Below are 24161 nucleotides of genomic sequence, written 5' to 3'. Positions count from 1 at the left end.
GTTTTTTTCAATCTTCCCATTTCTTTGACTCACCATGTCCCTTGACATGTCCACATCAATTACCTATATCTGTGCCTCTATTCCTGCCCTGCAAATAGATTATCTGTATCATTTTTCTAGATTCCACATATATATATCACTATACAATATTTATTTTTTTCTTTCTGACTTACTTCACTCTGTTTGACAGACTAATTTCATCCACTTCTCTACAAATGACCTAAGTTCATTTCTTTTCATAGCTGAGTAATATTCCATTTATACAGGTACCACATCTTCTTTATCTATTCATCTGTTGATGGACACTTAGCCTTCTTCCATGTAATTTGATGGGCAAAAATGTGTTTCCTTTTCTAAGGTTAATATCCTTGTAGTATTTTTCCCTTATTTCCAAGAGGGACATGCTTGCAGAAATTTTTATAGATTGCTTACCATTTTTTTCCTAAAACACCATTACCTTCAAGTTCTAAGTAAGGACTTAGAAGTCAGGAAGTCAGGACTTCCCTGGTGATCCAGTGGTTGAGAAGTGAAGAAGTGAAGTCGCTCAGTCGTGTCCGACTCTTTGCTACCCCATGGACTGTAGCCTACCAGGCTTCTCCATCTATAGGATTTTCCAGGCAAGAGTACTGGAGTGGGTTGCCATTTCCTTCTCCAGGGGGTCTTCCCAATCCAGGGATCGAACCTGGGTCTTCTGCATTGTAGGCAGACGCTTTACCCTCTGAGCCACCAGGGAAGGCTGGTGGTTGAGAATCCACCTGCTAATGGAGGTGACATGGATTCTATCTTTGATCTGGGAAGATCCCACATGTTATGGGGCAGCTAAGCCTGTGTGCCACAACTACTGAGCCCATGGGCTGCAACTACTGAAGCCCATATGCCCCAGCGCCTGTGCACAGCAACAAAAGAAGCCTTAACAATGAGAAGCCCATGCACTCCAAAGGGAGAGAAGCCCCCATGTGCCGTAACCAGAGAAAGTCCATGTGCTGCAACAAAGACCCAGTGTAGCCAAAAATAAACTAAAAAAATAAAAATTATATTAAAAATCTTTTAAGATGTCAACGAAATGCAACACAGATCAAGGACCTAAGAACCAGAATATCTCAATATCATTACATAAATACTATAAGAATTTATTTTAGGAGAGTGATATGATTGTGTAAACTATCATAATATTGTATACATTTAAGTATAGCTTTTAGGAACTGTCCAAAACTTAAGGAATCAGTGGATATTTACTCATTAGCTAAAAATAATCAATAATAATAAAAAGATATAAAGACATTCTATCTAAGCTTTGCTGATTTCAATGGAGATTATTCCACATAACAGAAAATAAGTACCAAGTAAATCATTGGGGTTTAGCTTTTAAATACCATGAGAGATGGATTTGAAAATGCAAGCAAAACTCAGTCAGGAATGAATTAATCCAGAATTGGAAAAATCAGTGACTCTTCAGTTGTCAAATAGAAGAGACAACAGTCAAGATCAAATATTTGCAATGTAGGTACGCCTGAGATGTTACTGAACTTGAGTGAGTCTGATCACTGCTCAAAAGAAACAATACTTGAGAGGCAAGTGGTGGTTAGAAAGGAAAGGTTGCTTTAATCAGGAAATCATAAACCTGGGGAATAGGCAGACTCATGTTCTAAATAAACCTTGAAGATTATGCTTGGCCATTACAGTTTTTAAAGGGAAAAGTGGGAGAGAATTTCAGTGAATTACTGGGGTAAGAGATTGGGTTCTGCATCATTTTCCACTGTGTGCAGACTGCCTGACTCCTCATGGTCTTTCTTCAGATTCTACTTTGCCCAAGTGATTTGCTTGCAGGAGTGCTAAAAGGGCTGCTGGGGGTGGATAATTAGTATTTATTCAACTACTTAAGTATTTTTACTTCTCTAACCTAGAAAAAGAATCAACAGGCTAGGTAAAGCGTTGTGTGTGTTCAGTAGAGCATAATTCAGAAGTTAGGTTAAATTTCTATAATTAGGTTCTCTTAAGATTAGGGGAACAAGAATGGGCAAACAGGAAAGGGGCAAAATAGTTGCTTATACAGAACTGATCATGTTTGACTTCTTTTTAATCTATTTTGAGCTACCTCTTAGCTCTACCAACTTAAAAGCAGCAGCACTTTTATGATTCTACTGTTTTTGTTTGTGTGTGAATTAATCTACCTCTACCCAAAATCATAAACAAGTTCTTTAGAATGGGCTTGTTATTGTTTTGAACTAAGAAATTATTCAAATTCACATGTACCTTTATATTATCAATTAATACTGCCAAAGTTTATTTTTATTTGTGCTTGCTTAAGTGAAATCTCCTATTTTAATGGTATTTTAAAAACTGTCATTTCCATTCACCAATATTGTTAATATTTTGAAGTTGTGATTTATTCTGTGATATCAAATATTTGATGGATCAAAGAAAATCAATGCATTTTATTTAGCTAATTTCTTGTAATGATGAAAGTGATAACTTTCAATATTTTTACATATCAGAGCTGAAACTGAAACCCTTCACAGTAAACTGTAAATGTATTTTTAAGGTTATTTTTACAAAAATTAATTAATAAGTGCATATCAATGGATAGGCAAACATATAGAAATATTTGAAAACTTTGTATTTCTAAATCACCTTCCAGTTATTTCATGATACCATAAATCTGTATTTTCAGTCAACTTGACATATATAATTTTTTCTTCTGAGATATTTATATTTCTAATTAAGGTAATTATAAAGTACTCAGGCAAATCAAATTTTATTTTATTAAATAATATATCTAAAATGCTCATATTTTATTTCAGATTAGATACATTTTATTGTCATTTATATTACTTGTAAGTTTGCCATCATCCTGATTTTATGTTTTTCAAGAACTGCTTTACACATTTTTTCTAAAGGAGATAATATATTTCACACACAACCCTCTAGTATCTTTCTAAAATGGATATATAATTTTTCTATCAACAAATATATCATTACTTTCAGAGTTAATTTTTTCTATCTAGGACTCATTGGAAAAGACCCTAATTCTGGGAAAGATTGAAGGCAGGAGGAGAAGGGGACAACAGAGGATGAGATGCTTGGATGGCATCACCAACTCGATGGACATGAGTTTAAGCAAGCTCTGAGAGTTGGTGATGGACAGGGAAACCTGGCATGCTGCAGTCCATGGGGTCACAAAGAGTCAGACATGACTCAGTGACTGAGTTGAGGAATCAAAAACCTGTATACAAAGATTTATAAAAAAAAATACCTCTTGATTTTACAAAAAGCATTGACAAGTTGATAAAAATGAAAGCATAGTATTATTAAAAAAAAAAAAAACTACAATGTTATTTCTGTGATTTTTAATTTTATATCGACTCAATCCAGACACCATATGGTGTCTTATGTTGCCAAGAAAGAAATTATAAAATATGAAATTACAAAATATGATAAGAAATTGATATTCCACAGTTGCTTTCTTATACAGACGTTTTCCATCCTCCTTAAAGCAATCATGTGGTTCCATAGTAAGGAGAAAAATGTATAGACAGTGTGGAGGGATGCTAAATTTAAAACAAAAGTAGTCAACATTCAAAATAGTGATTTTTCTTCTAAAACCTTTTTTTTTAATATTTTGTTTCTAAATAAAAATTGTTATTGAAATCAATCATAATAAAACATAGAAATAAATATGACTCACATACAACTTTGGGAAATTTCTCCATTTTTTAAAAAAAGGTCTTTGATTTTGAACTAACTAATCTTTTTTTCCATACTTACACAGTCACAGGTTTAGCATCATTAACATGATAGAAATGAATTTCAGTAAATTAATAACTTTTACTATTGGTAAAATCAAAGAATATATATAAATGCATTTAATATTGTCCTGGAGGTCTCTGAGATTGTCCTCATTTCTTTTAATTGGTTTTTCTTTTATCCTCTCTGATTCATTTATTTCTACCATTCTATCTTCTAATTCACTAATCCTATCTTCTGCCTCTGTTATTCTACTATTTGTTGCCTCCAGAGTGTTTTTAATTTCACTTATTGCATTATTCATTATATATTGACTCTTTTTATTTCTTCTAAGTCCTTGTTAAACCTTTCTTGCATCTTCTCAATCCTTTCCTCCAGGCTATTTATCTGTGATTCCATTTTAATTTCAAGATTTTGGATCAATTTCACTATCATTATTCGGAATTCTTTATCAGGTAGATTCCCTATCGCTTCCTCTTTTGTTTGGTTTGGTGGGCATTTATCCTGTTCCTTTATCTGCTGGCTATTCCTCTGTCTCTTCATCTTCTTTAAATTGCTGAGTTTGGGGTGTCCTTTCTGTATTCTGGCAGTTTGTGGAGTTCTCTTTATTGTGGCGTTTCCTCGCTCTGTGTGGGTTTGTACAGGTGGCTTGTCACGGTTTCCTGGTTAGGGAAGCTTGTGTCGATGTTCTGGTGGATGGAGCTGTATTTCTTCTCTCTGGAGTGTAATGAAATGTCCAGTAATGTGTTATGAGATGTCTATGGTTTTGGGGTGACTTTGGGCAGCCTGTATCTTGAAGCTCAGGGCTGTGTTCCTTTGTTGCTGGAGAATTTGCTTGGTATGTCTTGCGCTGGAACTTGTTGGCCCTTGTGTAGTGCTTGGTTTCAGTGTCAGTATGGAGGCGTTTGATGAGCTCCTGTCAATTAATGTTCCTTGGAGTCAGGAGTTCCCTGGAGTGAGGGTTTGGACTTAAGCCTCCTACTTCCAGTTATTGGTCTTATTTTTACAGTAAATGCCTTTTAAATTGTAAATATTCACTCTATTCCTTTAAGTTTTGGGCATCCTTCTGTCTGTTTACAAATTAATTTATTATTTTAATAAAAATAATAAAGTTCTAATAGCACAAATGAGAAGCAACCTGATTTCCATTGGCATGCTAATGGATAGGCAGTTGCTATGGCCCTGTAATGGGATAGTAGTCAACAACTGTAAGAGAAAAATGTACAGATGCAACCTCATGACTCAGTATTAAAATCATAAAGCTGAGTAAAATAAATCTTCTCTGGTGGCTCAGATGGTAAAGAATCTGACTGCAATGTCGGAGACTGGGTTTGATCCCTGGGTTGGCAACATCCCCTGAAGAAGGAAATGACAACCAAATCCAATAGTCTTGCCTGGAGAATTCCATGGACAGAGGAGCTTGGTGGGCTAGAGTCCATGGGGTTGCAAAGAGTCAGACACAAGTAAAAAAGCCATTCACTGAAGAGTAGATACTGTATGAATTCACTTATATAAAAATATTAAAAAAGCAAAGGTAATCAATCTATAGTAAGAAAAACTAGATGAATGGATGTCTAAGTCCTGGGATTGAAATGATTGTTAGTTGTTAAGTAGTATGAGGGAAACATTTGGAATAGAGGAAATTTCTATATCTTGATTGCGGTAGCAAATATATAAGTGCATAAATTTCTAAAGATTCTTGAAAAATTCACTGAAAATGGAGGTAGATTACTATATACAAAATAGACTTCAATAACATAAATACATAGAATAATATGAATTAGTCTATAAAGATTCTAATTGTCATATTGAGTTGTTAAAATTTTAAATCATCCAACAATAAATATATATATGTTCTCCCCTAAAGTTTCAGACAAATAATTGAACTGATAAAACATAATTATGACCATTATTTTTATATTCTTAATAATGCTAACAGTCACTCATTTGTGTCCAGCTGCTTGTGACCCCATGGACTGCAGTATGCCAGGCCTCCCTGTCCATCAGCAAATCCAAGAGTTTGCTCAAACTCACGTCGATTGAGTAGGGGATGCCATCCAACCATCTCCTACTCTGTCGTCCCCTTCTCCTCCCACCTTCAATCTTTCCCAGCATCAGGGTCTTTACAAAAGAGTCGGTTCTTTGCAATAGGTATTGGAGTTTCAGCTTCAGCATCAGTACTTCCAATGAATATTCAGGACTGATTTCCTTTAGGATGACTGGTTAGATCTCCTGGCTGTCTAAGGGACTTTCAAGAGTCTTCTCCAACACTATAGTTCAAAAGCATCAATTCTTCAGTGCTCAGCTTTCTTTGTACTCTGACTCTCCTATCCATACATGACTACTGGAAAAACCACAGCTTTGACTAGATGGACCTTTGTTGACAAAGTAATGTCATTGCTTTTTAGTAGACTGTCTGGGTTGGTCATAACTTTTCTTCCAAGGAGCAAGCATCTTTAATTTCATGGCTGCAGTCACCATCTGCAGTGATTTTGGAGTCCCCAAAAGTGAGGTCTGCCACTGTTTCCACTGTTTCCCCATCTATTTGCCATGAAATGAAGGGACCAGATGCCATGATCTTAGTTTTCTGAATGTGGAGCTTTAAGCCAACTTTTTCACTCTCCTCTTTCACTTTCATCAAGAGGCTCTTTAGTTCCTCTTCACTTTCTGCCATAAGGGTGGTGTCATCTGCATATCTGAGGTTATTGATATTTCTCCCAGGAATCTTGATTCCAGTTTTTTTCTTCTTTCAGCCCAGCATTTCTCATGATGTACTCTGCATATGAGTAAAATAAGCACGGTGACAATGTAAAGCCTTGACGTACTCCTTTCCTATTTAGAATGAGTCTGTTGTTCCATGTCCAGTTCTAACTGTTACTTCTTCACCTACATACAGATTTCTCAGGAAGCAGGTCAGATGATCTAGTATTCCCATCTCTTTAAGAATTTTCCACAGTTTGTTGTGATTCACCAAGTCAAAGGCTTTGGCATAATTAATAAAGCAGAAATAGATGTTTTTCTGGAACTCTCTTGCATTTTTGCTGATCCAGAGGATGTTGGCAATTTGATCTCTGGTTCTTCTGCCTTTTCTAAATCCAGCTTGAACATCTGGAAGTTCACACTTCATGTACTATTAAAGTGGCTTGGAGAATTTTGAGCAATACTTTACTAGCATGTGAGATGATTGCAATTGTGCCATAGTTTGATCATTCTTTGGCATGGCCTTTCTTTGGGATTGGAATGAAAACTGACCTTTTCCAGTCCTGTGGCCACTGCTGAGTTTTCCAAATAAGCTGGCATATTGAATGCAGCACTTTCACAGCATTATCTGTTAGGATTTGAACTAGTTCACCTGGAATCTCATCACCTCCACTAGATTTGTTCATAGTAATGCTTCCTAAGGCCCACTTGACTTTGCATTCTGGGATGTCTGGCTCTAGGTGAATGATCACACAATAGTGGTTATCTGGGCCATGCAGATCTTTTTTGTATTGATCTTCACTGTATTCTTCCCATCTCTTCTTAATATCTTCTGCTTTTGTTCAGTTCAGTTCAGTTCAGTTGCTCAGTCATGTCGGACTCTTTGCGACCCCATGAACTGCAGCATGCCAGGCCTCCCTGTCCATCACCAACTTCCGGAGTTCACTCAAACTCACATCCATCAAGTCGGTGATGCCATCCAGCCATCTCATCCTCTGTCGTCCCCTTCTCCTCCTGCCCCCAATCCCTCCCAGCATCAGAGTCTTTTCCAATGAGTCAACTCTTCGTATGAGGTGGCCAAAGTACTGGAGTTTCAGCTTTAGCATCAGTCTTTCCAAAGAACACCCAGGGCTGATATCCTTTAGAATGAACTGGTTGGGTCTCCTTGCAGTCCAAGGGACTCTCAAGAGTCTTCTCCAACACCACAGTTCAAAACCATCAATTCTTTGGAGCTCAGCTTTCTTCAGTCCAACTCTCACATCCATACATGACTACTGGAAAAACTATAGCCTTGACTAGACGGACCTTTGTTGGCAAGGTAATGTCTCTACTTTTCAATATGCTATCTAGGTTGGTCATAACTTTCCTTCTAAGAGTAAGCATCTTTTAATTTCATTGCTGCAATCACCATCTTCAGTGATTTTGGAGCCCCCCAAAATGAAGTCTGACACTGTTTCCGCTGTTTCCGCATCTATTTGCCATGAAGTGATGGGGCCAAATGCCATGATCTTCGTTTTCTGAATGTTGAGCTCTGTTAGGTCCATACATTTCTGTCCTTTATTGAGCCCATCTTTGCTTGAAATGTTTCCTTGGTATCTCTAATTTTTTTTTGAAGATATGTCTAGTCTTTCCCATTCTGTTGTTTTCCTGTATTTCTTTGCACTGATCACTGAGGAAGGCTTTCTTATCTCCTTGCTATTCTTTGGAATTCTGCATTTAAATGCGTGTATCTTTCCTTTTCTCCTTTGCCTTTCACTTCTCTTCTTTTCATAGTTATTTTCAAGGCCTCCTCAAACATCCACTTTGTCTTTTTGCATTTCTTTTTCTTGGGGATCGCCTTGATCACTGCCTCCTGTACAATGCCATGAACCTCCATCCATAGATCTTCAGGCACTCTGTCTATCAGATCTGATCCCTTGAATCTATTTCTTACTTCCACTGTATAATCGTAAGGGATTTGATTTAGGTCATACCTGAATGTTCTAGTGATTTTCCCTACTTTCTTCAATTTAAGTCTGAATTTGGCAATAAGAAGTTCATGATCTGAGCCACCATCAGCTCCTCATCTTGTTTTTGCTGATTGTATAGAGCTTTTCCATCTTTGGCTGAAAAGAATATAATCAATCTGATTTTGGTATTGACCATGTGGTGATGTTCATGTATAGCACCTTCTCTTGTGTTGTTGGAAAAGGGTATTTGCTATGACCAGTGTATTATTTTAATGAAACTCTATTAGTCCTTGCCCTGCTTCATTCCATATTCCAAGGCCAAATTTGCCTGTTACTCCAGGTGTTTATTGACTTCCTACTTCTGTATTCCCGTCCCCTATAATGAGAAGGAATTGGCAGCCCACTCCAGTAGTCTTGCCTGGAAAATCCCATGGACAGAGGAGCCTGGTAGGCTACAGCCCATGGGGTCACATAGAATCGGACATGACTGAGCCACTTCACTTTCTTTCACTTTTCCCTATAATGAAAACCATATTTTTTGGGGTTTTCAGTTCTAAAAGATCTTCATAGAACCATTCAACTTTACCTTCTTCAGCATTACTGGTCAGGGCCTATGCTTTGATTGCTGTGATATTGAATGGTTTGCCTTGGTAACGAACAGAGATCATTCTGTCATTTTTGAGACTGCATCCAAGTTCTGCATTTCAGACTCTTTTGTTGATTATGATGGTTGGTTATTCCATTTCTTCTAAGGAATTCTTGCTCACTGTAGTAGATAAAATGGTCATCTGAGTTAAATTCACCCATTCCAGTCCATTTTAGTTCACTGATTCCTAAAATGTCAATGTTCACTCTTGCCATCTCCTGTTTGACCATTTCCAATTTTCCTTGATTCATGGACTTAACATTCCAGGTTCCTATACAATATTGCTCTTTACAGCATTGGACTTTGCTTCCATCACCAGTCACATCCGCAACTAGGTGTTGTTTTTGCTTTGGCTCTATCTCTTCATTCTTTCTGGAGTTATTTCTCCACTGATCTCCAGTGGCATATTGGGCACCAACCAACCTGGGGAGTTCATCTTTCAGTGTCCTATTTTTTTGCCTTTTCATTTTTTTGCCTGTTCATGGGGTTCTCAAGGCAAGAATACTGAAGTGGTTTGCCATTCCCTTCTCCAGTGGACCACATTTTGTTAGAACTCTCGACCATGAACCATCCATTTTGGGTGGCCCTACATGGCCTGGCTCATAGTTTCACTGAGTTATACAAGGCTGTGGTCCATGTGATCAAACTGGTTAGTTTTCTGTGATTGGGGTTTTCAGTCCCTTATCATCAGAGGGCAGACAGACTGAAATCCACATTCACAGATAGTTAATAAACATACAATAAATGTTATTGTCATCCTGCTTATTTAACTTATATGCAGAGTATAGCCTTTGCAATGCTGGGCTGGATGGAGCACAAGCTAGTATCAAGATTGCTGGGAGAAATATTAATAACCTCTGATATGCAGATGACACCACCCTTATGGCAGAAAGGAAAGAACTAAAGAGCCTCTTGATGAAAATGAAAGAGGAGAGTGAAAATGTTGGCTTAAAATTCAACATTCAAAAAACTAAGAACATGGCTTCCTGTCCCATTACTCCATGGAAAATATGGGGAACAATGGAAACAGTGACAGACTATTTTCTTGGGCCGCAAAATCACTGCAGATGGTTACCGCAGCCACAAAATTAAAAGACACTTGCTCCTCAGAAGAAAAGTTATAAGCAAACTGAACAGCACATTAAAAAGCAGAGACATTACTTTGCCAACAAAGGTCCATCTAGTTAAAGCTATTGTTTTTCCTGTAGTCATGTATGGATGTGAAAGTTGGAGTATAAAGAAAGCTGAGCGCCAAAGAATGATGCTTTTGAACTGTGGTGTTGGACAAGACTCTTGAGTGTCCCTTGGTCTGCAAGGAGTTCAAACCAGTCCATCATAAAGGAAATTAGCCCTGAATATTCATTGGAAAGAGTGATGCTGAAGCTGAAACTCCAATATTTTGACTATCTGATGGGAAGAACTGACTTACTGGGAACGACTCTGATGCTGGGAAAGACTGACGACATGTGGAGAAGAGGATGACAGATGATGAGATGGCTGGATTGCACCACCGACTTGATTGTCATGAGTCTGAGCAATCTCTGGGAATTGGTGATGGACAGGGAATCCTAGCATGCTGCAGTCCATGGGGTCACAAAGTGTTGGACAGGACTGAACTGAATCTTCATTGACTGTATCCCCAAATGCCAGTTACACTTTTTTCAAACTATAGTTCTGTCTCTTAAAATGTTGGAGTTTTGTTGTTTCTGTTTTTTAATCTTAATCACTTTAAAGTAATAATGCCCATTATATATAGAACATAGAGAAATAGATAATCATATGAAAATGTTATATAAGGTTGCTAAACCATGAGTACAGCTTGGCAGTGTATCTTAAATGTGAATATATTCATTGACAGTCTTCTTAATGTTTATACAAAGCATTAAAATATGCTAATTAACCACAAAATAATTTTCAAAAGCACAACAATTTCAGAACAATGTAAATCACATTTTATATTTGATTTCCACAATTATTCAGTATAATGTAGTGGAGGAGCATTGTTTATTAGTCTGAAGAATGGTCATATTTTATTGTATGTGTGTACACATGGAACTATATTGCATGCATTTATAGAAGATATATAAATCATGTGAAACCTTGAAAGAAAGTGGAAACTGGATATCCTTTCCTTCTGTTTTTCTTAGTGGGAAAGCTTCAAGTTTCTCACCATTGAGTATGATTTAATTGTCGACTTTTGTAGATATTCTTCAGAAAGTTGAGGAAGTTCTCTCTTTTTAGTTACTGAAAGTAGTTTTTCTTTTATCATGACAGGTATTGGGTTTTGTCAAATGCTTTTTATGCATTTATTAATATTATCATTTGTTTTTTTTCTTCTTTAGCTTATAAAATATGATGGATTGCATTAGTGAGTTTTGAATTTTAAACTAGCCTTGTATAACAAAGATAAATCCTACTTGGTTGTGGTGGGTCTTTTTATACACTGTTGGATTAAATCTCCTAATATTTTGTTCAGGATTTTTGAATCATTATCCATGAGAAATATTGGTCTGTAGTTTTCTTTTCTTATAATATCTTTGCCTGGCCTTGATGTTAGGGTAATATTGGCCTCACAGAATCAGTTAGTAAGTAACTGATTAGTAAGTAACTGAAGCAAGAATCCTCTCTGCTTCCTAGTCTGAAATAGACTGTAGAGAACTGTTACAGGTTTTCTTTTTTGTTGTTTTTTACTTGTTTGGTACCCTCTGAGATGAAAGATTTCTATTAGAGAAGATTATTAATTATAGATTCAATTTTAATAAATGCATTCCGATTTCTGAAATTTGACAAATTGTGTCTCTAAAGGAATTGTTGTCAAATTTGTGAGCATAGAGTTGCATAGAGTTCTTCACAGTATTCCTCTGCCATAATTTTACTATGAAGTTTACCTGTTGTAATGTCACTTCTTTAATTTTTGATATTAGTAATCTGTGTCCTCTCTCTCTTTTTTTTTTTTTTCAAATAACACAAACGAATTTATTTATAAAACAGAAACAGACTCACAGACTTAGAAAACGAACTTATGGCTACCAGGTGGGAAGGACTGGGGATGCGGAGGGATAGTTAGGGAGTTTGGGATGGACATGTACACACTGCTATATTTTATTTTATTTTATTTTATTTTATTTTTAAACTTTACATAATTGTATTAGTTTTGCCGAATATCAAAATGAATCCGCCATAGGTATACATGCGTTCCCCATCCTGAACCCTCCTCCCTCCTCCCTCCCCATTCCATCCCTCTGGGTCGTCCCAGTGCACCAGTCCCAAGCATCCAGCATCGTGCATCGAACCTGGACTGGCAACTCGTTTCACACATGACATTTTACATGTTTCAATGCCATTCTCTCAAATCTTCCCACCCTCTCCCTCTCTCACAGAGTCCATAAGACTGTTCTATACATCAGTGTCTCTTTTGCTGTCTCGTACACAGGGTTATTGTTACCATCTTTCTAAATTCCATATATATGCATTAGTATACTGTATTGGTGTTTTTCTTTCTGGCTTACTTCACTCTGTATAATAGGCTCCAGTTTCATCCACCTCATTAGAACTGATTCAAATGTATTCTTCTTAATGGCTGAGTAATACTCCATTGTGTATAGGTACCCTTAGTTGGTCTAGCTAGAAGTTTATTGATTTAATGATTTTTTCACAGTCAGTTTTTTGTTTCATTGATTTATTTTTCTATTGATTTCTTGTTATTAATCATTAATTTCTCTTCTAATCCTTATTGTTTCTTTTTTCACTTACTTTGGACTTTGTTCTTATTTTTCTAGTTTCCAAAGGGAGAAGCCTAGATAATTTATTTAATTTGTTTTATGCTTTTTCTTTTCTTTCTAATATATGAATTCAATGCTATAAATTTCTCTTTAAGTATTTCTGTTCTAGCCCACAGATTTTGATGGTTTGTTTTTATTTTCATTTAGTTAAAACCTTTTTTTTTTCTTTTGAGTGTTTTTTCCCATTTTATCTGTGTGTTATTTTGAACATGTTTAATCTGCATTTATTTGGAGATTTTGCATTTATCTTTTAGTTAGTAATTTCTATTTTTGAGAGAAAATCTTGTATTATTTTTATTATGTTAATTTTTTTTAATGTTTTTTAACATAGAATTGATTTATTTTGGTGAATGTTCCACATAAGTTTGAGGAAGAATGTGTATTCTGCAGTTGTTGGATGAAATAGTTCATAGATGTCCATTTGTCTAGTTGATTGATGGTGTTGTTGAGTTCAATTATGCACTTACTGATTTTCTAACTGAAAAATATATATCATTCAATCAGTATGAATAAGCAGCCTAGAACTTTTATATTAATATCAGGTGAAATATATTCCAAGACAAACAGTAGTAATGGATAAGGGAGAAAGATCTTATAAACAGTAAAATAGCCATTCATAAGGTACAAATGTGTCTGTACATAATGATAGAACTTTAAAATCCATGAAGAAAATGAGACAGATATAAAGAATGAAATAAATAACAAACAAGATTAAAAACTATTTCTCAGGAACTGATGAAATAACTAAGAAAACGATCAGAAAAGGGAATATCAGAAAAGACAAAGCAAACCTAAAGAACACTATCAGCTATCTTTACCTAATTGTTATTTATAGGATACTACAATTAATATTACCCTATTATGCATTATTTTCAGAGTGTATTGAACATTTATTGGGCCATATTATGCTATGAATGGGGCTTCCCAGGTGTTGCTAGTGGTAAAAACCTGCCTGCCAATGCAGGAGATACAAGAGATGCAGGTTCAATCCCTGGGTCAGGAAGATCCCCTGGAGAAGGGCATTGCAAACCACTCTAGTATTTTTGCCTGGAAAATTCCATAGACAGATGAGCCTGACAGACTTCAGCCCATGGGGTCCCAAAGAGTTGGACACAACTGAAACGACTTAGCACATATACTATAAATTAATTGTAAATTAGTGATAATTATAATTAAAATTTGAAATCATAAAGAAAATATTCTCAACTAAGATGAACTGATTAGAAGTTGACACTAATAAGATAAAGAGAAAAAAAACAAATATCTGTAAGTTAAACAACTTATTTCTAAAAATTCCATATGTCAAAAAAAGACAGGAAAATTTAGAAAGTAACTTGAAACAAGTTAATTCAAAACACAATATATCAAAATTATGGGATATCACTAATATAATGACTAAGGGAGCACTAATATCTATAAACTTTTATGTTAGGAAAGCTATAAGATGCTAAATTCTCAAACTAACATATTATGAAATGATTTCTTAAGAAATTAGGGAGGAATAGATCAAATTAAAACCAAAGTCAACTATTTTTGTTTTATTCACTAATTTATTACATATTTTTGTAAATTTCACATGTAAGTGATATCAATAGTATTGATCTTTCTAGCATAAAACTCTCCAAGTTCATCCATGTTGCTGGAAATGGAAAATTTACCCTCAAGTCAACTTATTCTTTTTTCTGCCTTATTGATATTCCTATGCGTGTATGCACATAGGCACGTGTGTGTGTGTGTGTGTGTGTGTGTTTGTGGGTGCAGTTATCACATCATCTTTATACATTCATCTGTTGATAGACACTTTGGTTACTTCCATATCTTTGCAATTGTAAATAATGTTGCTATGAACATTGGGGTGCATGTGTTTTTTCAAATTAGCATTCTTTATTTTTTTTAGATATATACCCCAAAATTTTATTGCTGGGTTTTATGGTAATGAATAGTTCTATTTTTAGTTTTTAAGAAGCCTCCATACTGTGTTCAATAGTGGCTGCATTAACTTATATTCACACCAGTAGTATACAAGGGTTCTCTTTTTCTACATCCTCGCCAACATTTGTTATTTGTATTCATTTTGGTGATAGCCTTTCTAATAGGTGTGCGGTGACAACTTGTAAAAGTTTTCGTTTGCATTTCCCTGATGTTTAGCAATGTTGAGCATCTTTTCATGTGCCTGTTTTCCATGTATTTCCTCTTTGGAAAATGCCTATTCATATCTTCTGTTGTTATTGTTTAGTCACTAAGTCATGTCTGGCTCTTTGCTTCTCCATGAACTGTAGCTCATCAGTCCCCTCTGTCCGTGGGATTTTCCAGGCAAGAATATTGAAGTAGGTTGTCATTTTCTTCTCCAGGGGATCTTTCCAATGCAGGGATGAACCCACATCTCCTGCATTGGTAGGTGGATTTTTTACTACTGAGCCTCCAGGGAAGACTCATTCAGACCTTCTGCTCATTTTCAAATTGGATCGTTTGCTGTTTTGATGTTGAGTTGTATAAATTGTTTATGTACATTAGATATGAATCCCTTATTGGTCATATCATAAGCAAATATCTTCTTTATAATTCATGGTTACCAGTGTGTGTGGTGGGGGGAGCAATGTTAGGGTGGATGAGTTGGAGGTATAAGCTATTGGGTATAAGATAAGCTTATGTTTGTACTGTACAATTGGGAGAATATAGCCAATAATTTATAATGACAGAATGGAAGATAAACATTAACATTTGTATAAAAATTTAAAAAAATTAGAAGATAATGATCCAAATAAGCCCTTTTTAAACAAGAACCAAAAAATGCTTAGAAGGAAGGATATAATACAGATAAGATCATAGAAGGAAGGATATAATGCAGATAAGATCATAGATCTGTGAAAAAGAAAAACAATAGAAAAATAGTTTTAAAATAATAATGGATTAAAACATGAAATTAAAAGCCAATTTCTTAAAAAAGATAAAATTAATCAGCTTCTAACTAGATTGATAAAAGCCTAAAGAGAGATGACACACTTTACCAGTAAGAATACAATATTAGGAAGAGCTTTATGCCAATAATTTGGCAAATTAAACTAAATGTACAGTAATTAAAAAAAAAAAAACATAAATTGCCAAAACTGAAATGGGCAAGAATAAAAAATCTGAAGAGCCTCTAGATTGAAAAATTCTTCCCACAAAGAACACTAAAGGACAAGATTGCTAAGTGGTTAAAACCACCAGTTATTTGAGGAAGAAATAATACCAAGATTACTCAAGCATTTTCAGAAAATATAGAAGTGACATTCATCAATTTATTTCTGAAAGCAATGCTCTGCTCTTACCATGGTAAGCAATATGTAGACATGAAAACTGCTGCCTTAGACTTGACTTTTAAAATGAAATTTTATTTAAATAACTGTATTTTAAGACTCTTTGTTACAGAAACTTCATCTATATACAAGTATTAGAACACAACAATTGTTAACTTTTGTTTCTGCTTATTGTTTACTTTATTGTTAGCATTTACTTGCTTATTTATTATAAACTTCCTTCTTAATATAGCATTTGCAAATAACACAGAATGCATAATATGAGGAAAGACTTCTACCATTTGACTTATAAATTTCAAGCAAATGTACAGTGTTTACTACGTTTTTTTCTTAAAAATAAGTAAAAACGTGCATTATATTATTTTTATCATTATTGGATGTTTTGATATATAATATTCATAATCATCTTTGATGGTATGTAATATATTAAGAAGTACAAATGTAAATCAGTTGTTAAAACAATTTACCAAGTAGTACACTGAGCAATTGAAATCAATAATCTGTGCTATTCAATATAACTCAGCAAGTTAAGTAATATTATGTTAATTTTTATTTGATGCACTTTAGTATCCAATTGTTTAAGTAATTACATGGCTTAAGAGAAGTGAGAACTGGGTTTACTTAATTCCTAAGCACACATTATGAAGACATAATTAAAGTTTGATAAAATAAATATGAGTAAAAATTAATAATTAAATAATATTTGCTCTAGAAAAGATATCTCTATATTTGGTCATTTAGTTATTAGTTCTATTCTCTCAGTATAGTTGTCTAGAAGATTTATACTTTTAGGCATTTTCATATATATATATTTTTTAGCAAATTGTATTTCTTTAAATCATATGAAGAAAATGAACTTTAATAAGGAATTTTATATATTTTAAAGATATTCTGTATTTTAGAGTATAAAGTTGATTATAATATAGCTAATTTATAACATGACTTTTTATTTGCTAGAAAATTTGAAAGTATAGAAAATACATGTTCAGAAGCATGTGTTATCTACCACTGTCATGCATGTTTGCTCAGTCATTTCAGTCGTGTCCAACTCTTTGTTACTCTATGGATTGTAGCCCACCAGGCTCTTCTGTCCATGGGATTCTCCAGGCAAGAGCACTGGAATGTGTTGCTATGCCTTGCTCCAGGGGATCTTCCTGACCCAGGGATCATACCCATCTCTCTTGTATCTCATGCATTGACAGGCAAGTTCTTTACCATTAGCACCACCTGGCTGTCTGAGCCACCAGGGAAGCTCTACCAAATGCCTATTAACCTTAATTAATAAAAGTTATTGATTCTCACATTAGAGATATTCTAACAGAAGAGTAAAGATATTCATTTTAGCATAAAAAACAGAAATCCAATAAAATAAATGTCTCAACTTAGTTTTATTCTATTATTCTATTCACCAACTAAGACTTATTGAACATTTTCCTGGATTTTAAAGATTAAAAACTAAACAAAAAATATAAACCTGTTGATCTTTAGAAATTATCATCTAATTTTGGAAGCTGAATGGAAGAATCTGTTAGTGAACCAGACTTGAATCTGCTACTCAAGGACAGTTGGGCCAATTTCTGACAGGGTTGTGGTGAAGGAAAATGCAGTGTTATAGTGGGCACCAGACAAGGAGTCCAGGGCAGCTATGCTCAGAAAAACTGAAATTCCTGATGGGTTCCAAGGAAACATTTTTAAAGATATTATGAGAGAAGGGAGTTGGTAGGGTATGTGATCAATGCATGCACAATTCTATGGTTTATGGAGAAGTAACAGGGTAGGGTCACAGGGGTTACTGTTATCAATCAACAGAATCCAGTAGATCTGGGGGATACATACTCATGACCATCAAGTAATTAACTTCTTTCATTTGGTAGAGGTTTTAGTATCTGTAAAACAACTCAGGAATGTGCATCAGACAATGTTATCTAGGTACTTCAAGGAGGGACTAAAGATTCTGTGACTGCTATGTGGTTCACTTACTGTTTAAATTGTTACCAATTATCTGAGTTGAACTGCTACTTTTGTCAGTATGTGGTCACATCCTCTTAAAAAATAATTTACTGAGTCATGTTTTTGTGACTCAGTAGAGTCCTGGGTGACTATAGCTTTTCTAGACAAAAAAAAAAAACAAAACAAAAAAACAGGCAGAGGACACAGGTGAGGTGTCTGTCCCAAGGAGGCCCCATAGGGTCATGCTCAGTTACAAATTAACTGCTTTGTCTAGTAGAACCTTCAAGAATTTCTCTCCTCACCTCTTATTATGTCTGGAAGCAAGCAAGGGTTTCACTTGCAAAGATCTCTTTCCATGGGTGAGCAACCAAACCTCTACTAACATCAGCACGTTTGTATGCAAGCTCCTCAGCACAGTGTTGCAGGCTCCTCATGCCCTGTGTGTCAATTACTGTCCAGGACCAAGGGGCCCTTAATTTTGTATATTCAACTATATGGCACCTGCCTACCTCTCAATTCAGTCTATAAATATGAAAATGTTCAGTGGGAAAAGAGTTCCCACTTGAATGCTTTGGAAAGAACATCCATATCTACCTGCTTCAACACACCTTTCTGTAAATCAAGGAGAACCTGAAGGATCTTGTGTGCTATTTTACTGCTTTTTAAATTTCCACATTCCCATCTTATTTCCTTAAAACAAATAGTGTTAATGATGTTTGTGTCAATGATTCATTAATCCTTTTACATATCACCTTTATCGGTCCATGCTTTCAGAACCTAATTTTTCCCTTTAGTTACTTGGCTTACTTTCTCTTCTTAATATTCAAGGTGTTTACTTTAACACACACACAAACACACACACATACAAAATCAGTCAATTAATCAATATGTTCTCTGTTATTGCTAAACTGCACAATGAAATAATCAAATCAAATTACACAAGGCTACACATAACAGATATTGCACTTCATTCATCTTTTTTTAAAAATCCACTTTCTTTTTGCAAATTTAATCTAAGTTCCTATAAGTCACAGCTTCTAACTCAGTTTTCCTTGAAGATTTATCTGTTTAATATTGCTCCAAATTGATTTTTCACATCTTCTATCTTACTAGTTGCTGACACATGTTAAGGCCTATGTCTTATAAGACCTTTCAACTAATTTACGTATGTTAATGAATATGAGGGCTATTTTTTTTTTTTCAATTAGCAAAAAATTAGGAAACCTAGGAAATATTTTAAAAATGCTTGTTAAATGAATAAAAGAATAACTGATGTCAGTGAGCATTTTAGAATATATTTTATGTGTTTTGCAATAATTCACCTTTATAAAATGTGGATAAATGTGTCTAACAGGCATTGAAAAGAAAATGGTGTATCTAAATCAGAAAATGCATATTTTATTCTTATTTTATTATTTATTAGTAATGTGTGGTTTTTCAGTTCAGTTAAGTTCAGCTCAGCTCAGTCGCTCAGTCGTGCTGACTCTTTGCAACCCCATGAATCACAGCACGCCAGGCCTCCCTGTCCATCACCAACTCCGGGAGTTCACTCAGACTCACGTCCATCGAGTCGGTGATGCCATCCAGCCATCTCATCCTCTGTTATCCCCTTCTCCTCCTGTGGTTTTTAGGTTACTTTAATTTTTAGTTTTATGAACTATATAATAGGAACAGCAAGCATTTGTCTTAATTTCAGTAGTTAAATCTGATAAATCATAAAGGGTACTATCAAATATTAAGCATTCTATATACTTAACATTTCATTTTTTCTATTGTTTAATTTTCACATTTATGAACTTTAGTGCTCTATGTTATTAAAAAAATAATAATCATTAAAAGGCTTCCCTGATGGCTCAGACGGTAAAGCGTCTATCTGCAATGTTGGAGACCCAGGTTCGATCCCTGGATTGGGAAGATCCCCTGGAGAAGGAAATGGCAGCCCACTCTAGTATTCTTGCCTGGAAAACCCCATGGACGTGGAGCCTGGTAGGCTACCATCCATGGGGTCACAAAGAGTCAGACACGACTGAGAGACTTCACTTACTCACTCATGTTATTAAAAGTACTTTAAATATGATATTTTAAAATGCAACATATTTTTATTTCATTTTTAATTTTTTTTCATTCTGTATTTTGTAAATCTGAATGTATACATATGGGGGGAAAACATGTTTTATATAAGATAACTTCTTAAACATAGTGCTTTGCATCTAATAGACATAAAGGAGCTATAGTTGGCTATTAAAGCTTTGATTGTCTTTTAACTGATATTTTATAAGACTTAGAAAATAAAATAGATGCCCTGTTAAACGATAGAATATTTACCCTTAGTTGTTAGTCTTATTCTCTTCAACTTTTTTTTTTTTTTTCTCTAGCTTCATTGGGATATCAACAACATACAACATCTGTAAGGTTAAGTATAAAACTTGATATACTTATATATTGTAATGTGATCATCACCATGGGCTTCCCACCTGCCAATGCAGGAGACATAAGAGGTGTGGGATTGATCCCCGGGTTGGGAAGGTCCCCAGGAGCAGGGTATGGCAACCCACTCCAGTATTATTGCCTGGAGAATTCCATGGACAGAAGAGCCTGGTGGGTTATGGTCCAGAGGGTCACAAAGAGTTGGACACAACTGAGTGACTAAACAACAACAACGTGACCAACTTAGCATACACAATCATTACCATGACATTAACTAACACCTTCATCATGTGACATAATTATCATTTCTTTTTTATGATGGGAACATTTAATATTTACTCTTAGCAACTTTCAAGTACATAATTCAGTTTTATTGTGTATAATCAACATGCTATACATTAGATACACAGAACTTGTTAATCTTGTAATTAGATTTGTAATTTTAATTACCTTACAATTACCTGCCTCCTGAGAAATCTATATGCAGGTCAAGAAGCAACAGTTAGAACCAGACATGGACTGGTTCCAAATTGGGAAAGGAGTACATCAAGGCTGTATATTGTCACCCTGCTTATTTAACTTGTACACAGAGTACATCATGCAAAATGCCAGGCTGAATGAAGCACAAGCTGAGATCTAGATTGCCAGAAGAAATATCTATAACCTCAGATACACATATGATACTGTCCTTAAGGCAGAAAGTGAAGAAGAACTAAAGAGCCTCTTGATGAAGGTGAAAAAGTTGGCTTAAAACTCAACATTCAAACGAGGATCATGGCATCTGGTCCCATCACTTAATGGCAAATAGGTGGGGAAACAGTGGAAACAGTGACAGATTTCAGTTTTGGGGGCTCCAAAATCACTGCAGATGGTGACTGTAGCCATGAAATTAAAAGACGCTTGCGCGTTGGAAGAGAAGCTATGACCAAACTGGACAGCATATTAAAAAGCAGAGACATTACTTTGCCAACAAAGGTCTGTCTGGTCAAAGCTATGGTTTTTCCAGTAGTCATGTAGGAATGTGAGAGTTGGAATATAAAGAACCCCGAGCGCCAAAGAATTGATGCTTTTGACCTGTGGATTGGAGAAAACTTTTGAGAGTCCTGAACATCAAGGAGATCTAACAAGTCCATCCTAAAGGAAATCAGTCCTAAATATTCATTGGAAGGACTGATGCTGAAGCTGAAGCTCTAATACTTTGGCCACCTGATGTGAAGAATTGACTCCTTGGAAAAGACCATGATGCTTGGAAAGATTGAAGGCTGGAGGAGAAGGGGACGATAAAGGATGAGATGGTTGGATGGCGTCACCAACTCAATGGACCTGAGTTTGAGCAAGCTTTGGGTGTTGGTGACGGACAGGGAGCCCTGGCCTGCTGAAGTCCATGGGGTCACAAAGAGTTGGACACGACTGAGCAACTGAACTGAACTGAACTGAACCCTTTGATAATGTCTCTCCCTTTCTCCCACACTAACCCTTGGTAATCAACACTCTACTGTCTCTGATTTCTGCTTTTTTTTTTTTTTTTTTTTTTGGATTCTGCATATAAGTGATATCATAGCTTATTTGCCTTTCTCTATCTGAAGTTTCACTTAGCATAACTTGAGTTTCATTTATGTTGTCACAAATGGGATGATTTCATTCTTTCTCATGACTGACAAACATTTCACTGTGTATCCATATAGGATCTTCTTTAGGACATTTAAGTTATTTTCATATCTTGGCTTGGAGAAGGGAATGTCAATCCACTCCAGTATTGTTGCCTGGGGAAACCCATGGACAGAGGAGCCTAAGAGCCACAGTCCATGGGGTCACAAGAGTTGGACATGACTGAGTGATTAACACACACACACACAAACACACATATCTTGACTATTGTTAGCAATGTTGCAATGAACAGGAGAGTGTAGGTATGTCTTCAAAATCCTGATTTCATTTCCTTCAGAATTGCAATGTACCCAGAAGTAGGATTGCTGGATCATAGAGTAGTTCTATTTTTAATGTGTTGAAAAAAGTCCATACTGTTTTCTGTAGTGGATGTACCAGTTTAGATTTCCATCTAGAATGTATAAGGATTTCCTTTTTTCCCACACCCTCCGCAGTGCTTGTTATCTCTTGTCTATTTGGATATAGCCATTGTAACAGGTGTGATTGGATATTTCATAGTGATTTTGATTTTCATTTTCCTGATGATAAGTAATGTTGAGCATCATCTTCTTCTGTTACCTGGTGGTGATTTGTATGTCTTTTTAGAAAAAAATATCTAGTCAGTTCCATTGCTCAATTTTTAAAAAGACTCTTTTTTTGCTTTGATTTAATTATCTATTCATATAATTTGGATATTAAACTCTTAGAAGGAATTGTTTCAAGATGGTGAATTAGAAATATGTGCACTCATCTCCTCCTGTGAAAGCACCAAAATATCAACTAGTTGAACAACCATCAACAGGAGAACTCTAGAATCCACCAAAAAAAAAAAAAAAAAAAAGATACCCCATATCCAAAGACAAAGAAGAAGCCACAGCAATATGGTAAGAGGGATGAAATCACGATAAAATCAAATCCTATATCTGCTGGATGGGCAACCCACAAACGGGAGATTAATAATACCAAAGAAGTTCTCCTGCTGTTGTGAAGGTTCTGAGCCCCAGGTCAGGCTTCCCAGTTTGGGGATCTGGCAAAGGGACTGGGAAGACCAAGGAAATCTGACTCTGAAGTCCAGCAGGATATGATTACAGGACTTCCACAGTACTGGGGGAAATAGAGACTCCACTCTTAGAGGGTACCAACAAAATCTTGTGCACACCAAGACCTAGGGGAAAGTAGTAGTGACCCTCCCTACAGGAGACTGAATCATATCTACCAAATCTACCTGCTACTCCTCTGACAGCATGTGTCAGCAGGGGCTTGCTGCAGGGATGGGGCACTGGCAGCAGCAGTCCTGGAAGGTGCCACTTGGTATAAGCCCTCTTGGAGGTCACTGTTAATCCTACGATGAAGCCCTATATATTTCAGAGCTGGGTTTCCTCAGGCCAAACAATTAACAAGGAGGGAGCACACCACCACCCATCAGCAGATAATTAAAGTTTTACTGAGCAAAAGATATGCCCACCAGAGTAAGACCTGTTTTTTTTCCACTGCCACTTCCTCCAATCAGGAAGCTTACATAAACAGCCTCATCAACCAGAGGGCAGATAAGAAGAAGCAAGAGGAGCCATAATCCCACATTGGCTAGAATGAAAGCCACATCATAGAAAGTTAATCAGAATAAACTCTTAGATATTTTATTTGAAAATGTTTTCTTCCCTTTTGTAAATTGCCTTTTGATTTTTTTTTTTTTTTTGCTCTGCAGAAGATTTTTAGCTTAATGTTGATTTCTTTTCTTTTTTTTTTTTTTTTTCTTTTGTTGCTTGTGCTTTTCGTCTCATACCCAGAAAAGTCACAACCAAGACCATTGTCAAGGTGCCTATATTTGCCTATGTTTTCTTCTATGAGATTCATAGGTTTGTTCACATCTTTAAGCCTTTAATCCATTTTGAAGTAATATAGAAGTCCAGTTACATTTTTCTGCATGTGGTTACTCAGTTTTTCCAACATTATTTATTGAAGAAACTCCCCTTTTCCAATTGAGTATTCTTAGCTATGTTATCAAGTTATTAGTTGA

At 35.6% G+C, this 24161-nt stretch overlaps 1 non-coding gene across 1 annotated transcript; it reads right to left on the bottom strand.

Moving 5' to 3' along the window:
• Positions 1 to 661: 661 nt before the first annotated feature.
• Positions 662 to 733, bottom strand: TRNAC-ACA. Its single transcript has one exon. It is a non-coding gene; the product is annotated as a tRNA-Cys (tRNA).
• Positions 734 to 24161: the final 23428 nt, after the last annotated feature.

This window comes from Bubalus bubalis, chromosome 17 (assembly GCF_019923935.1).
Source record: "Bubalus bubalis isolate 160015118507 breed Murrah chromosome 17, NDDB_SH_1, whole genome shotgun sequence".
Lineage (NCBI taxonomy): Eukaryota > Metazoa > Chordata > Mammalia > Artiodactyla > Bovidae > Bubalus > Bubalus bubalis.
Note: the sequence above shows the minus strand (reverse complement) of the source record. Positions and strands in the feature narration are given on the sequence as shown.